This window comes from Macaca nemestrina, chromosome 4, assembly GCF_043159975.1.
Source record: "Macaca nemestrina isolate mMacNem1 chromosome 4, mMacNem.hap1, whole genome shotgun sequence".
In the NCBI taxonomy this organism is placed as follows: Eukaryota; Metazoa; Chordata; class Mammalia; order Primates; family Cercopithecidae; genus Macaca; species Macaca nemestrina.
The window spans coordinates 116,290,462-116,307,351 of record NC_092128.1 but is presented as its reverse complement, the minus strand read 5'-3'; the positions used below and the strand labels follow the sequence as shown (position 1 = coordinate 116,307,351).

The following is a 16,890-nucleotide window of genomic DNA, read 5'->3' as shown; positions in this document are numbered from 1 at the left end:
ATGATAGGCAGTTCCCGACAAAGGGCAGCCACAGAGAAACAACAGTTTCAGAAAGAAGGCATCTGTGTGAAGGCTGGCATCATTGAACATCATGTAGATACTGACTATCTTGCACATCCACCTGAATTTATCACCAGACTTGATCCCTCCATAATAAACAGAGAATTCATCATTTTTGTGGTTCCTTTGTCTCTCAAGTCCAGTGAGGTTTCTCATGCTACTACATTTTTTTTCACAAATCAAATCCTAAAATTATTTGCAGATTTGAATGAACTGTATCCAGAATTATAGCAGTTGGACCAATAAAAATGTGCACACCCTCTACCACAGTTCTTGTCTTAATCTGGTGGATTTTCCCTGGAATGTCAAAACCATTTCAATACGAGAGTTTCTTTGCATTTAGAACTGCCTTCTTTCACAGTCCTCAGGAAATATTCTGGAGAAATCAGAGGAATGTGAAACCCAAGATACCCTTGTTCCACTCTCCAAAACCTACTCATTACCCATGGCAGAAATTCAAATCTACCAGACAATTTGTCTGACGGGGCATGTGTGAACTATGAGACACAGGAACAGTCCCAAGTCAAGAGTTCGTGAATTAGTCTGAAAATTTTATAAACTCATAGCAACATCATCCATTTATGAACATTTATAAACTCATAGCAACATCATCCATTTACAGAGTCATTTGCAATTCATCAAGCACTTTTGCAACATCCTAATGAAAACACTGATAATAATAAAACAACTTATTTTCACATAAACCTTTATATTAAAAAAATCCTCCACATGATTTATCTTCTTTCATCTTCAAAATGCTGCAAATCACTTGACATTATTATCTCTATTTTTCAAATAAGAAAATGAAGACATGGAGAAGTTAAGTAATATGCCTGCAGTCTGGAGGAGGAAGTAAAGATACAATCCTAGGTTTGGCCTTCCAAACACCATGCTTTTTCCTCTATGTTACACTGTCTGACATAAATTTATCTCTAGTAATCTTCAAGGGTGGGTATTAGAGCTATCCATCAGAACTCTGATGTGGAGAAGAAATATTACAGCAAAAAGAGCAGAGTTTGTCAAAACAACGTCTCTGTCAGTCCTGTCATTGAACCACATGAGAAAAACTAACTCGTCAACCGGAGCTTTGCAGAAGGTCTGGTCACCTGCAGGCTGAGGTCTTAAAGAGGAAAAGTGCCCAGCCCCTGGTTGACTTACTTCACCACACTTTGAATGTCTTGCTATTATTACACACCACGTTTGGGAGAGAAGGGAAACAGCCCCTCCCCTGCCCCACCACATGACTGTCAACGGTCCTTACACACATTTGACCAGCTGCAGGGTGCCCAGGCTCCATATGTGGTAGCTGTCCTTGGCTCATTTCTCTCCTTCACATCCCTGATCCTGTCATCAGCAAGCCCTGACACCTCTACTTCCAAGAGATAACTGAAAACAACCACATCCGCTGTTAACCACTAGCCCAACCTGTCCTAACTGCTGGCCTAAACTGCTGGGAGAGTCCCTAACCTGTCCTCCTGCTTTCTTGCTGTGAACTGTTCTCCACAAAGCACCAGGGCGATCTCTCTAATGGCTTCCCACTTCAATCAGTAAAACCCAAACTCCTTCCTGCACAAGCCCCTCCCTCACAGGTCTCCCTACCCACCTCTCCACCTGCTCCTTTCCAGTCAGCCGAACTAGACTTCTGTGGTTTCTTCTAATCCAAGCTTCTCAGCATGTGGAGCAATGCCAGCAGCACCAGAGAGTCCAACAAAGAATGTAGATTCTCGGGCCCTAACCCAGATCTGCTGAGTCTAAACCTTGGGGTAGAGGTTCAGAGTTTTACCAAGGCCCCAGGGGATAATGAGGCAGCAAAGTATGAGAGTCACTGACCTTATCCAAATGTACTCTCAGTGTATTCCTGCCTCAGGGCCTTTGGTGTTTCTGTTTCCTCTACTTAAAATGCTCTTCTCCCACCAGTTTGGCACCTGTCTGACTTCTCTTGAGTCACCTCTGAAAATATCTTAAGTATTTACTTGGAGTTTTTTGTTGTTGCTGTTTATTTTCTGCTTTCTCACACTCAGAGAGAGCATAAACTCGGTGAAAAAAGGGCCACAGTCCTGCTTGCCACTATATCCCTGGAAGAGCACAGGGCACAGAGTACACCTTCAACACCTCACCGAGTAGACGCGTGAACATTGGAGCACCTGGTCAGCCACATGATGGTAAGTTTTCTCATTTCACAGATGACAAAGTTAAGGTTCATAGGAAGTAACAGGTTAGTCTTTGGTCCAAGTAGAAAAGCTGGAACTTGCACATCCCATTTCCATGCACTTCCTTCTTTATCACATGAAAAAGCCACTTAAGGAGGCACCTTATCTTCTGTCCAGACTCAAAGCAGTATTATCAAGTCCGATTTCTGAAAACACTCTACATACTCTGTCATCAACAGTCTGGGTCCCATGCTCAAGATGCACAAGTTACGAACACCTGCATGTCATAGAAAACCCACCCCATTCCAGTTAATGGATCTGACCAAAGAGGCTAACTCTCGTGTCCTTACCCAATAAGAGCCATTCTTTTGGGTTAAACAGTATACTTTAAGTCTCTGCAAATACAGAAAGGAAACAGGAAAAACAGTTTACAAAATGGTGTTGGCTAATTGGTTGGACTTGGCCCTGGCATTCAGATGAGCCAGAAGTAGCACATAAAAGGCTTTAAACATTTTTATGCTTTGATCACATTGTGATATTAACTTTGGCTTACTTTTCCATTTTTAACATCCATATTGATCCTGCCCCATTACAACTACTATTTTTCTTTCTTAACTTTAAAAGCATTGACTCTTTTCAGGAAACAAAAAAAAAAATACCTAAATTAGGTCCTTCAGAGAAAGAATTACTTAAAAAGCTAAAATTGTGCCTTGGGAACTTGCCTTTGTCCAACACTACAAACGTTTTGACGTAATCCTAATTCCCCTATAGACTTTCCCTTGATCGTCTCAAGCTCACACTCAAATTCTGCTCTAATTAATTGAAATCTGAGAATTCAATGACTACAGATCGTTTGTTCCCACACTTAAGGATTTCAAGCTCCGAACAGCTGGATTTAAATTGCCTGTGCATTTTCTTCCAATTGCATTATCTTTTTTCCTGGATCCAAGTTACTGTATGCCTTTATTTTCTACACTTGAATACAAATTAACAAAATAATAATAATTAGTAGTACCAACAGGGACTAAAATTTGAAATGACATTTTTATCTAATTATGGCTCATTAGAGTTTACAAAAGGAGAATCATATATTTACAATCTTATTCATTGATTTTATGGCCTAATTTTCTCTAGCTATTTCAGAGACCCTGAAAAAATCATATAAAGCATATGTAGAAAAAGTGTATACATGTTTAGCAAAGAAAATTAAGTCTGCATGTTGTTATGTGGTCTGGCCAAGGAAAGAAGAAAGAAGACACAAATTACCCATGTTAGGACTTTACTCGGAGGCCATCTGTGCCATGCGAATGTTACAGGAGATACAGGGAGAACTTCAAGCTAAAGATGCCTCCTAACTTTACAGCCAACTTTTTGGGGTAGAAAATGAGTCTTTTCATCATCATATTCCCAGACTCCAGCGGGGCACCTGATGCTCAGTGGACATCAGAAGCAGTGTGTCAAACTGAAATGATTCCCTCCAGCCTCCAATTTCTCAACCTATGGTAATGGTGCCTATAATAATGCTGGTGGCTGACCTATTTTTACAAGGTGAGTGAAGTTTTGGAGATTTCAAGCTGTGACATGTACTGACACTAATTGACAGTTCTGTTCACCGTGTTTCTGAGCTTGGAGAAAACCTCTAATTGTTGGCAACAGCCTGCAGACTCTGCCACCCTCCCCATGGTTCCTCAGTCTGTGTCCTGCTCTTTGTTTCTGTTGCAGCTGCTTTTGACCCCTCTCAGCTGCACAGTGGCATCGGCTCCTCTTTTGTCTCAGCGTCAAGCTTTTCCCAGCTAGACTCTGTGCTCCACAGAGTTGCAAAGGCTAGACCTATCTCCCTGACATGCCTTAAGACAACTTGCATGTTCTGACACTAAATGGCATTTCCACATTTGTCTGTGGCCACCCCAGACCCCCTTACTTTTCCTCACTGTGTAGTTGAAAGTTTAAAAGGCCTAGTTTCCCAAGAAAGTCCTGAGACATAAACATCTCTAAGGCTGTAGTCCCTACTCTGAACTAGAAAAAATATATATATTGTGCTGTGGACAAAAACATGTTCCAAGATGAATGTGGTTTTTCAGGACCAAGAACAATGATGGAGCAAGGTCAAAGGCCCTACCACAAAGTCAGAAATATTTAATGAATTAAATGCTGCAGCCAGTCAGTGGGAAAGGGAGAAACGACTGTGTTAATTTTTTGATGCTACAAAAGAGAAGTATGCATTTTCAAGGATTCTTGTATATGTATATAAATGCATATTTCATGACTTGAAGGACATACATCGAGTATTTTAGCGTGAAGGTCTATACATGAGTAAAGAATATAGAATTGGAAACATTTTCAAAAATGGAAATTGCAGATCATTCCACTGATGACAATAGTCATTAAATAAAGGATGTTTTATATTAATTTTCTATAATTGAAGTTAAAAATATATTAAACATCAAGGAAAAATGGCAGACTAGAAAATCCCCAATCTTCTTTCCTCCACAAAAGCAACTAATGAACTTACAAAAACTGTCAGAACTCTGCAGAACTCTGGAATCTAGTCAGAAACTTACAACCACCAACGAGATGCTTAAGAAGCAGCCACTGTGTTGTGGTAAAAGACTGTAGTGACATTTGAAATCACCCTCCCGCCAGCCTGCTGCCCCGGATCAGTGGTGGTCATGAAGACTCCAGTCCATGCTCATGGTGCATGTTGCTGGTGCCAGAGGAAGCAAAACAAACCTTATTCTCAAACAATTGTGATGTCTTCTCCAGCCTGATGCGGGGAGGTCCCTGAAACACCAGCACAAAAGCTGGCCTTGGTTTCATTAGACTCAGAGAGTTCCCAGGGCTGTGGCAGCCTTCTGGACAGCATTTTCCAAAAGCATTTAAAGGCACAAATATAGGCTGTGGAAGCCTAGGGCAAGGGATAACAATCAGAACAGGTAACAGACAGATCACAAAGCCTGAGAAGCAAGAGGCTGGCAAATGAGACATATGGGGAGATAGCAGCTTTTGAGAGCTACACTGTATGCTTGGCAATAAGGAAAGCTATGCACATTCTCTGGGCTAGATGTGTGCTTACAAAAGGTCCTCGGGAGGTCCTAAGGTTATCTGGCTTTCAACTCCAGCATACCTTCATGCTAACAGGAAGTGTAGGCTGAGGCAGAGTTGTAAATGGCCTAGCTAGGCATTGAAGGAGTGCCCCCACAGACAGCCAATCTGCAATGACCAGGAGAATGTGCATTCTGAGCATGTAAGGAAACTCAAAAAACCTAGCTGACCACTAAGATAATGGAATGCAGACTTCAGCAACCACAACAGAGAATATAGGCTTTAGGGGAAAAGTTCAGAAAATCATGAAACAAGCAAGCAACTACCCACAACAAGCAGCAACAACAAACTTCAGGGAAGGGAAAGAGGCTGGTTTGTAAACTTGCCATGTTACAATATTCAGAGCATCCAGTTTTCACTAAAATGTATGAGGCATGCCAAGAAGCAAGAAAGTATGGCCCAGTCATGAAGAAAAAAATAAATGAATAGAAATGATTCCTGCAGAAACCCAGGCATCAGCCTTACTAGACAATGACTTTAAATCAACTGTCTTAAATATGCTCTAAAAAGCATATTTTTAGAAGAACCATAGACAAGGAACTAAAGAAAATCAGAACAATGTCTTGGCAAATGGAGAATATCAAGAAAGGGTTAATTATTATAAAGTTGAATAAAATAGGAATTCTGGAGATGAAAAGTGCAATCTGAAGTTGTAAAATTTACTAGAGAGGTCCGACGGCCAATTTGAGCTGACAGAAGAAATACTCTGTGAACTTGAAGATAGGACAATTGAGATTATCCAACCTGAAAAGCAGAAAAAGAAAAGAATGAAGAAAATGGGCAGAACCTAAGAGCACTTTGGGACACCATCAAGCATACCAAAAATACATTAGTGATGAGTGTGAGGAATTATAGGGACATTCCAGGGGCAAAGACTCAGAATGAGATTGTTCATTATGGGAAAAACACCAGAATTCCTGAACACATTTCCTGGTCTTGGCTGTTCCTAACCTGGTCCATCTCAAAGAGCCTTGTCTGGGGGAAGTACTATATCATAAACCAGTGTTTCTGGATTAGAATCACCTGTAGAATTTGGCAAAAATACCAATCGGTGGGCCCTGCTCTCAACAAATCTATAGGTTTGAGGCTTTCTTTTGAAACCTGCTACAATAAATAAATAAACAAACACAACTTGTAGCACCTCTCCCCTGTTGAATTAAACAATAAGAAGAGAAGTATCAATTTAAGAACAGATGGTCCTAATAAACACTAAACATTATTGGTGATGGTATATCTTTGGATTGGCCAAAGCAGAACTATGGATTCCCATCAAAATATAGGTCCTTGAGCTCTGTGCCTTGGCCCCACCCTCGGAGACAGGCGTTAGATGATTGTTGAAAAGAAAGAGATGTGAGACAGACAGGTGGACAGCTAAAGCTACCTGGAGCTGACCCTTTTCCCTTCCTAGTTGGCCTTCCTGGTATTCCTGCTATAGAAAGTCATTAAAAAGTAAGACATTTTCTCCTCTTGAAGTAGTAAGCAGTTGTAACCATTGCATTTGATTTGAGCAAATCCACATAAGTAAAATTGATTCCACATAATCTAGAAGGAAGGAAACAGGTCAAATGCAAAAGATCTTAAGCTAGTCCCTTAGCAACTGGGCTAGAAATACTCTTGAATAGAGACTCCTTGGGAAAACCAGCCACCTTTCCTGTACAGCTCCTTTCCTGAACAGCCTTTCTTTAATACCTCTTCTAAGCCATCTCTGCCTCTACAGGTTCTTACTATTCTCCTGCCCCAAAGCCTTTTCAGTTGTATCTTTGTCTTCTCAAATTGTTACCCCATTTCTATTGCTAGAGTAAGAACATGAATCTATACTGTAGAATTACGTGTGTTTAGAAAACACAATGTGTAAACAAGAGAAAAAGTAGAAGAGAGGCCCTCCACCCCACAGGTAAGTAACCATTATTCCAGGACCTTAGACGTCTTGCAGTCATTATCCTTGGTCTTCAGTACTCACTCTCCATTCTTACATAATATCTGGAAGTCTCATAGGGATAAAAGTCTCCCACATCTTCCTCCAATCTATTTCTATCCACTGACAGCCCAGCCTCTTGATAAGCCAAACCAACCAAGTCAAAAAGAACATTGGATGCTCAGCTACCAATTTGTCTGGTCTGCATTTCAGTCCTGCCATTCTGGGATAAGAATTGAGTAACTTGGAGAGAACTCAGATTATCGCTAAGTTACTGACCTTTCTTTCCCTGGCTGTGCTCCTCCAATACATCCACTAGAAATGTTGCTTTATTCCCAATTCAAGGCTCCCAATGTTGCTGAAATAACACTTTTCCCAAATGGGGAAACCCATTTGTCTGACTGGTGAGAGGGCGCTTTTCTCTGATGGCACACTTTTTCTTTTCAGCACTTTCTGTTCTCTAACTCCAGCTGCTGCTGGATAGGTTTGTAAGCCATAAAACTCACTTTCCAAAAACAGGTTTCTGCTGACCTCCTGGCTCTAAATATTTCCACTGCCTTTAAAACACACCATGGTGGGGACTGCCAGCCTTCTTCCAAATGAGAGCAATATGTACCCCCACTGCAATGAGAACCTATAGGCCCCATCAGAATTAGCTTTTCTGATGCCCACCAGCCCTATCCCAGCACCCCCTTCCCCACCTGTCTTCTAAGTATCCATGTGTTATCACAGTCATACCACTCAATGTTGAATGCCTGGATGTTCTTACCTATGGGTGTGATTTACTCACCTTTATATTTTCCTGCCCACTGTGTGTAGCATAGAGGCATTTATGCAATGGTTGCTTATTTGTTAAAATATGTACTCTTGCCTCATGCCTCATTATTAGAAAACACTAAATAATGAAAAGTCTGCTACAGAAGAATATATGTATGAAATGTATTCATGGTCTGTAGTTAATTAAATAGCTTTCAAAATAGTATGACTGCATTTTTAACTTTTTTAAGTCATGTAGGATTCAGCCACAGCAATATTAGAGGGAAATTGTTACTATTAAATATTTATAAAAAGGGAAGATCTAACATCTACTTTAAGAAAGTAGAGAAAGAAGAGCAAAATCAGCCCAAAGCAAGTTGAAAAAAGAAAATAATATTAGAGCATAAAATCATAAAATTGGAAAGAGAAAAATAAGAAAATTAATTAAATTAAAAATTGATTCTTTTAAAAAAATAATCAGTAAAATTGGCAAACCTCTAACAAGACTGGCCAAGAAAAAAAAAGGGAGAAAATACAAGTTTCCAGTATCATAAGTGAAAGAGGAGACTCACTACAGACCCCACAGACATTAAAGGGAAGATAAGGAGATACTACAAACAATTCTGCATCCACAAAATCAACTTAGAGGAAGTAGACCAGTCCCTTCAAAGATACAAACTGCCAAAATTCATTAAAGAATAAATACATAACCTGAATATCCCTGTAGCAATTAAATAAACTAACGTCTTAAAGACATTTCATCAAGAAAAATTTCAGGCCATTATGGTTTCACTGGTGAGAAATAACACCCATCCAATACACAAACTTTTCCAGAAAATGAGAGAGCAAGGGTCACTCTCCAACTCATTTTGGAGACAAAAACATTACAAGAAAACTACAAAGCAATATCCTTTATAAATAGAGATGCAAAATTCCTCAGCAAAATGTGAGCAAATTAAATCCAGCATTATGTAAAAAGATAATACTAGGATTGAACAAATTATTAAATATATAGTAGAAAATTACAGCCAGGCTTCTCATTGTCACAGAAAGAGGGAAGGCTAGAACAAACCCTGTGGCTGTAAACTGTAGTTAGAGAAATCTGTATAAACTCATGTTTATTTAATATGAGACAGAACGCTATCACAATAAATATGCTGTGTGTATATGTGTGGGTTAGCATACGTAGGTATATTTTCTAGCTCTGTTTACTGAAAGGTCTTAGAAGCAGCAACACTTGGTAGCAACAAGTACCTAAAGCCTAAATTTAACTACTGTTCTCCTGTGAAAGGAACCAGGACACCAATGCTTTTTAGAGAAGCAGCATTTTCTAGGATTGGGACAGGGAAACTACAAAATGAGTTTGAAGAGCTTAGCAGTGCCAGTAATTAAGTGCTTTAAAAAATAAACAATGAGAGTACTTGAAAAGGATACAGGAGTCAACTTAAAGACCCACCAGTGGCCAAGCCTTTAACAATTTGAGCAACAAATTAAATTTGTATTAGATAATACTCCCCCCCCAATTAAATCTCCCTAAATCCTTACTAATATGAATAAGTAAGTGGGAGTGAAGGAACAAATCTTCCTTCCAGAGGAATTTCAGTTAATAAATGTAGAAGTAATGAAAGAAAGAGAAAATTATCACTGGAACTCCACAGCAATAACCCTGCAGGCAAAAGCCATGATGCCCTGTAGTTATAGGTGAAACCTTAAGGAGAAACAGGAGATTTGCATAACCTCAAAGTATCCACCCCCAAAATACGTATCAATTACTAAGTGGTTTTAACATATGTCCACAAATTCAAAACTCCTTCTTCCTCCTAGGAGTTGGGATTAATCCGCAGCCCTTGAGTGAGGCTAGACTTAGTGGCTCTAATGAACAGAGTACAGAAAGGGGTAAAGGTCACATGATGGTGGAGGAACCTGGCCAACCGGCCTGAGCCATGTGATCCAAACAAACATCATGGTAATAACTCACGTTAACATCGGCACCCCCAACGTGACATGATAAGAAGGACAAGACACCTCTGTGATATTCCTACCCAGATCCATAACCCCGGGTCTAATCATGAGAATACACCAGACAGACCCAAACTGGGAACATTCTACAACATACCAACAAGCACCCTTTAACAGTGAGCCACGGTCATGAAAGATGAGAACAGACTAAAACATGTCACAGATTGCAGAAGACCAAGGAGTAGAGTGACCAGCTGTCTCAGTTGACTCAGGACTCACAGATAGCAGAAGAGCAAGGGGTAGAGTGACCAGCTCTCTCAGTTGACTCAGGACTAATGGGCTTCCTGGAATGTAAGACTTTTATTTTTAAAATTGAAACAAATAGAGTAAACTAGGATGAGCTGGTCACCCTGCAAATGAGACATGACAACTAAATGCAAGAGAGAATCCTGGATGCCACCAGGTGGGAAAACAGGTGAAATCCAAATAATGTCTGCAGTCTAGCTAATAGTTTTATACCAATACTAACTTCTTACTTTAAAAAGTCTGTGAGTGAATTGAGGGCAGGAGTAGGTGGCGTGGTTGGAAGTGGGTGCGTGTATGTATCTCTCTGTAAGTCTGTTTGAACGAATGTGTGGAAGCATAGGTAACTTTAAGTCTCTATATCAGCAGGCATCAGGCAAATGGTGGGCTTATGGGAGGTTTTATTTTCTTCTTTTTTATATTGCTATTTTGAAATGTTCTAAAATATATCAATTTTGTAATAAGAGATTTTAAAAGATGTACTTTATCAAACTTATCTAATTTATTTGATACCAGAAATAAGACACACATAAGTCAGTAAAATATACAAGTGGGTTAATGAATAATTATAAACAAATGCCTGAGAAGCCACAAAGTGGGGAAAGAAATAAGAGTATTGCCAGATCCAGAACCCCCATGGAGATCCATTTATTGTTTTAAAGAAATTTGGGTTGAATACGACTGCTGATCATTTTGATTGTGGTAAGAACTTATCATCTATGATTTCATTTGCATTTTCAATAAAGAATATATAAGCCAAGCTACTAAATTTAATATATCAATTAGACTTGGTATAAAAGGGTAGAAATGTTATTTAAGAATAGGCACAGAAATATTAACATGCAAATCTTTAATTATCTGTAAATCCAGACATATGTGAAGTATTTGACTCTAAACTTCAAGCATGAAATTATTACCTGGAATGTTTCCACACTAATGATGCTCTTAACCAGTGTATTTTAAAATTTCTGAGCCTCAGTTTCACCATTTGTAAGGTCAAACAATTGATATCTGCACTTTCTACTTGATTAATACAAAATAAATATGCTTTGAAACTGACTGAGGCCATAGTAATAAGAGAACATAAGGGGAAAATTGATCAGAATTTAATAATATCAACTTCTGTAGGTCTGGATTAGTGAAGGAGAAAAAAGGGGTACTTGCCACGACAGTGATACACAAACAGAGAACCACAATCCACACACACACACACACACACACACACAACTTGAGGATGGAAACTCCCAAATATTCACAAAATCAATATACTGAATATTTGCTAGATATCAAGCCACACATAGTTATTGGAGAGATAAAAACTACATAAATACAAAATGGTATTAATAAGTTCATAGTCTCATTAGGGTAAAATAAATTTATTTTACAATATATTAAAAGTCTTTAAGACAGAGATATTCACTCTGATCAATTTAGGAGAGGCAGCTAGCTCTCCCAGTGGTGAAGGGTGTCAACTTAAAAAATCACAAGATTTATAAATTTAGAAAGGAGAGCTTTATTTCTTATAAAGGGTTACAGCCTGCAAGGAGGCCATTCTGACAAGCAGGGAAGTGTAGCCTCAGGCAGAGACCATTAACAGGTGCTTCAAGGGAGGAGAGTGGAAGAGGGATTTGTGCTGAACACGTTGGCCAGGTGTACACATTCAACAGGTTACAGGAAGAGCTATGAATATTCACAAAGAGGGGACACACATGCATGATACGCAAAAATGCTCCTATGTTCATTTTGGGGTGGAAACAACATTTAAATGTATTACATACAATTAAGTCCTATAGATCAAAGGATGAAGCAGGGCATGCAGGCACTCAGCGCTCAGCCTCTGTAAAGCAGCCACAACCAGCCCATGGCCATGGTTTCTTATCAAGAGAAAGTTACTGAAATCATGTCCTTTGCAGCAACATGGATGCAGCTGGAGGCTATTATCCTAAGTGAATTAATGCAGAAACAAAAAACCAAATACTGCATGTTGTCACTTATAAGCAGGAACTAAACACTGAGTTCATATGGACACAAAGATGGGTTATCTGTTCTATTTTTCTTTAACATCAGCTTTGAGTTTCTTGGATTATCTATTATTTATTTTCTGTTTCACTAAGTACTCCACCAATATTTGTTATTTTCCTTTTTCTTTTTTTAATGGGAAGTTATTCTATTTTATTCCTAACTCATTAAGTTTATTAATTTTTGAACTTTCTAAAACAGTCATTTAAAGATATAAATTAACTTTTAAATACTGGTTTAGCTGCATTCTACCAGTTGAAATATGTAGAATTTTATTATTATTCAGTTTTAACTATTTCAAAAATTCCAAAATGATTTCTTCTTTGATCCTTGAATCTTGGGGTTTTTTAAAATCTCTAACTGCATGGAAATGAATAGAGCTCTTAAAATACTAATTTCCGATTTCTAATAGCCTCTGTTATTTATATTGTTATTTATTCAAGTTTACGTTGTGCTCAAGATTATGTTCAAATTTGTAAATCTTCTATATATGTTTATATTTTTTACATTCATTCTTAGTTGAGTTGGTGCGCAGGGCTCTATATTACCTCAAGCTTGTTAATTTCATTAATTTCATTATCCAAATCTTCTAAATCTTGTCTGATTTTTCTATCAATTAATTTGAAGGATGTGTTAAAATCTTTCATTATGATTGTATTTCAAATTCTCCTTGAAATCATGTCAATTTTGCTTAATGAAAAAGTATTTTTTGTCATTATGTGATAACTCCCTCTTCATTCCTAATAACACTTCTTTGCCTTAACTTCTAACAGTTTAGAGTTCTAGTCTATTTATATTATTTCAATGGTTACTCTTACAGTGTCAATAATAAAGCTTGACTAAGTATCAAATCTGCTAGTATCACCACTTCTGGATAGTAGAAGTACCTTGCAACACTTTAACTCATCATATTCTCCTGTCTGACCTATTATTGCTGTGTAGTTTAATCTTGTTTTATAAACTCCTTATCACTCAGCATCATCAGTGTTTATTACATATTCACCATTTTTTAATCATCAAAGCTTTTTGCATTGCATCCCTCCCTTCTGGGCTCAAGCTGCTTCTTCCTAGATTAAGTTCTTTTAGAAGACATGTTAGGGAAGATAAATAGTGTAATTATCTCAGTTTTTGCCTGAAAATGAGTTTATTTTACCTACATTGTTGAATGAAAATTTATGGATATAAAATGTTTGATTGGCATCTAGCATCCATTTACACTTGCAAACATTTTGTATTGTCGTCTAACCTCTGCTGTTACTGTTGAACAGTCTTTTGTCAACCTCATAGCTGTTCAGTAAAGGTCATCTGTCATCTCCTGCAGCTCTTCAGTAATCTTTGGCAACATCTTATCTATTTTCCATCTCTATAGCTTTGCCTTTTCCGAAATGTCTTATAGTTGGAATCATACAGCATATAACCTTTTATGAATGGTTTGTTTCACTTAGCAATGTGCATTTAAGATACTGCTATGCTGTGGCATGGATTAATAGCTTATACCTTTTGATCACTGAATAGTATTCTGTAACATAAATCTATCAGTTTGTTTATTCATTCACCTACTGAAGGGCATCTTTGTAACCTCTAATTTGGGGCACGTATGAATAAAGCTGCTATAAACATTTGCATGCAGGTTTTATATACAAAAAAGATAGAGGTTTTCAAATCAGTTGCATAAATACCTAGGAGCATAATTGCTATATTGTATGGTAAGACTGTTCATCTTTGTAATAAACCATCAAACTGTCTTCCAACGTAGTTGTACTGTTTAGAATTCTCAGCAGCAATGAATGAAAGTTCCTATAGCTCCACATCCTCACCAGCATTTAGCACTGGCATTGTTTTCTGGTTTGCTCTTGTTTTTTAGCCATTCTAACAGGTATCTCTTGTTGTTTTAATTTCCATCTACCTAATCAATAATATTGAACATCATTTCATATGCTAATTTGCAATCTGGTGAGATAGCTGATCAGATCCTTTTCCAATTTTTAAATTGGGTTGTTTCTGTATTGCTGAGTTTTAAAAATTATTTGTGTTGTATATGAAAGTTCCTCGGATATGTGACTTGCAAATATTTTCACCTTGTCGGTAGTGTGTTGGTGGTCTTTTTGTTCTCTTCATAGTGTCTTCAACAAGAGAAAGGTTACTAAAGTTAACAAAGTCCAACTTGTCCTTTTTTTTCTTTCAGGGATTCTGCTTTTGGTGTTGTTTCCAGAAATCAATCACCAAACCACAGGCCACTCAAAATTTATCATCTGTTGAATACAAGTTTTACAGTTTTGTGTTTTACATTTATGACCATTTTGAGTTAATTTCTGTATAAATGTGAGGTCTTGTTGGGGTTCATTTTATTGCATGTGGATGTCTAATTGTAGCAATCCCACTTATTGAAAAAACCCTCCTTTCTCCATTAAATTTACTTTACATCTTTGTGAAAAAAAAATAATCAGTTGGCTATATTTGTGTAGGCTTCTTTCTGGGCTTTCTATTGAGTTCCATTGATCTCTTTTCTTCACCAATACACTGCCATCTTGATTAATGTAGCTTTACAGTAAGTCTCAAAAGTAGTGTAAGTCATCCAACTTTGTTTTTTCAGAATTGTGCTGGCTATTACAGTGCCTGTGCTTTTTCATATGTTTTGGTTTTTACAAAAAGTTGCTAGAATTTTTTATTGAGATTACATAGAAACTATAGATTAAATTATAAAGAATAGCTATCTTAATATTAATTCTTTCAATCCATGAATACAGAGTATCATTCCATTATTTATATCTTTTGTGATTTCTTTCCTCAATGTTTTTTAGTTTTTTTCATGCAGATGCTGTATACATGCTGTTAGATTTATAAACAAGTACTTTATATGTATTAGCTTTGTTGTGATTTGTCATTGTTTTAAATTTGTTATTCCAGTTATTAAGGTACACTAATTTTGTACATCGACCTTGTTCTTGTGACCTTGCTAAACTTGGTTACTAGTTCCAGGAAATTTGTATTAAGTTATTTCCAAAATGGAAATGCATGTCATCTTAAAATAAAAATAATTTCTTTTTCCAATCTACATATCTTGTAGTTCTTTCTATTCAAATGTGACGTTAGTAGTAATTTTATTTTATTTTAATTTTAATTTTTGTTTTTCTTTATTTCTTCTGAAAAGAAAAACAGAATGCATGTGCAGAACATGCAGGTTTGTTACATAGGTATGGTGGTTTGTTACATGCCATGGTGGTTTGCTGCACCTATTGACTCTTCTTCTAAGTTCCCTCCCCTGGCCTCCCAACCCCTAACAGGCCCTGGTGTGTGTTGTTCCCCTCTCTGTGTTCATGTGTTCTCATTGTTCAGCTTATGAGTGAGAACATGCAGTGTTTGGTTTTCTGTTCTCGTGTCAGTTTGCTGAGGATGATGGCTTCCAGCTTCATCCACGTCCCTGTAAAGGACGTGATCTCATAAATTTTTATGACTGTGCAGTATTCCATGGTGTGTGTGTGTGTATATATATATATATATATATACACACATATATATACCACATTTTCGTTATCCAGTCTATCATTTGGATTGGTTCCACATCTTTGCTACTGTAAACAGTGCTGCAATAAACATACATGTTCATGTATCTTTATGAAAGAATGATTTATATTCCTTTGGATATATACCCAGTAATGGGATTGCTGGGTCAAATGGTATTTGTGGTTCCAGATCATACTATCTTCCACAATGACTGAACTAATTTACATTCTCACCAACAGTGCAAAAGTGTTCCTATTTCTCCAGATCCTCGCCAGAATCGATGGTTTCTTGACTTTTTAATAATCATCATTCTGACTGGCATGGGATGGTATCTCATTGTGGTTTTGATTTGTATTTCTCTGATGATCAGTGATGGTGAGCTTTTTTTCATATGTTTGTTGGCCACGTAAATGTCTTCTTTTGAGACATGTCTGTTTACATCCTTTGCCCATTTTTTGATGGGGTTTTTTGTTGTTGTTGTTGTAAATTTAAGTTCCTTGTAGATTCTGGATATTAGACCTTTGTCAGATGAGTATATTGCAAACATTTTTTTCCCATTCTGTAGGTTGCCTGTTCACTCTGATGATAGTTTCTTTGGCTGAGCAGAAGCTCTTTAGTTTAATTAGATCCTATTTGTCAATTTTGGCTTTTGTTGCAATGGCTTTTGGTGTTTTCGTCATGAAGTCTTTGCCCTTGCCTCTGTCCTGAATCTGATGTGGGCATTTGGTGCAATAAATGTTCCCCTTAACACTGCTTTAGCTGTGTCCCAGAGATTCTGGTACATTGTCTCTTTCTTCTCATTGGTTTCAAAGAACTTCTTGATTTCTACCTTAATTTCATTATTTACCCCGGAGTCATTCAGGAGCAGGTTGTTCAATTTCCATATAATTGTGTGGTTTTGAGTGAGTTTCTTAATCCTGAGTTCTAATTTGAATGCACTGTGGTCTGAGAGACTGTTCATTATGATTTCGGTTCTTTTGCATTTGCTGAGGAGAGTTTTACTTCCAATTATGTGGTTGATTTTAGAATAAGTGCCATATGGCACTGAGAAGAATGTATATTCTGTTGATTTGGGGTGGAGAGGTCTATAAGTGTCTATGAAGTCCACTTGATCCAGAGCTG

The 16,890-nt window shown here is 37.6% G+C and overlaps 1 pseudogene; it reads left to right on the top strand.

Annotated features, from left to right (window-relative positions):
• Nucleotides 1-16,890, top strand: part of LOC105494247 (tetratricopeptide repeat protein 4 pseudogene) — a 35,192-nt pseudogene continuing 18,302 nt past the window's right edge.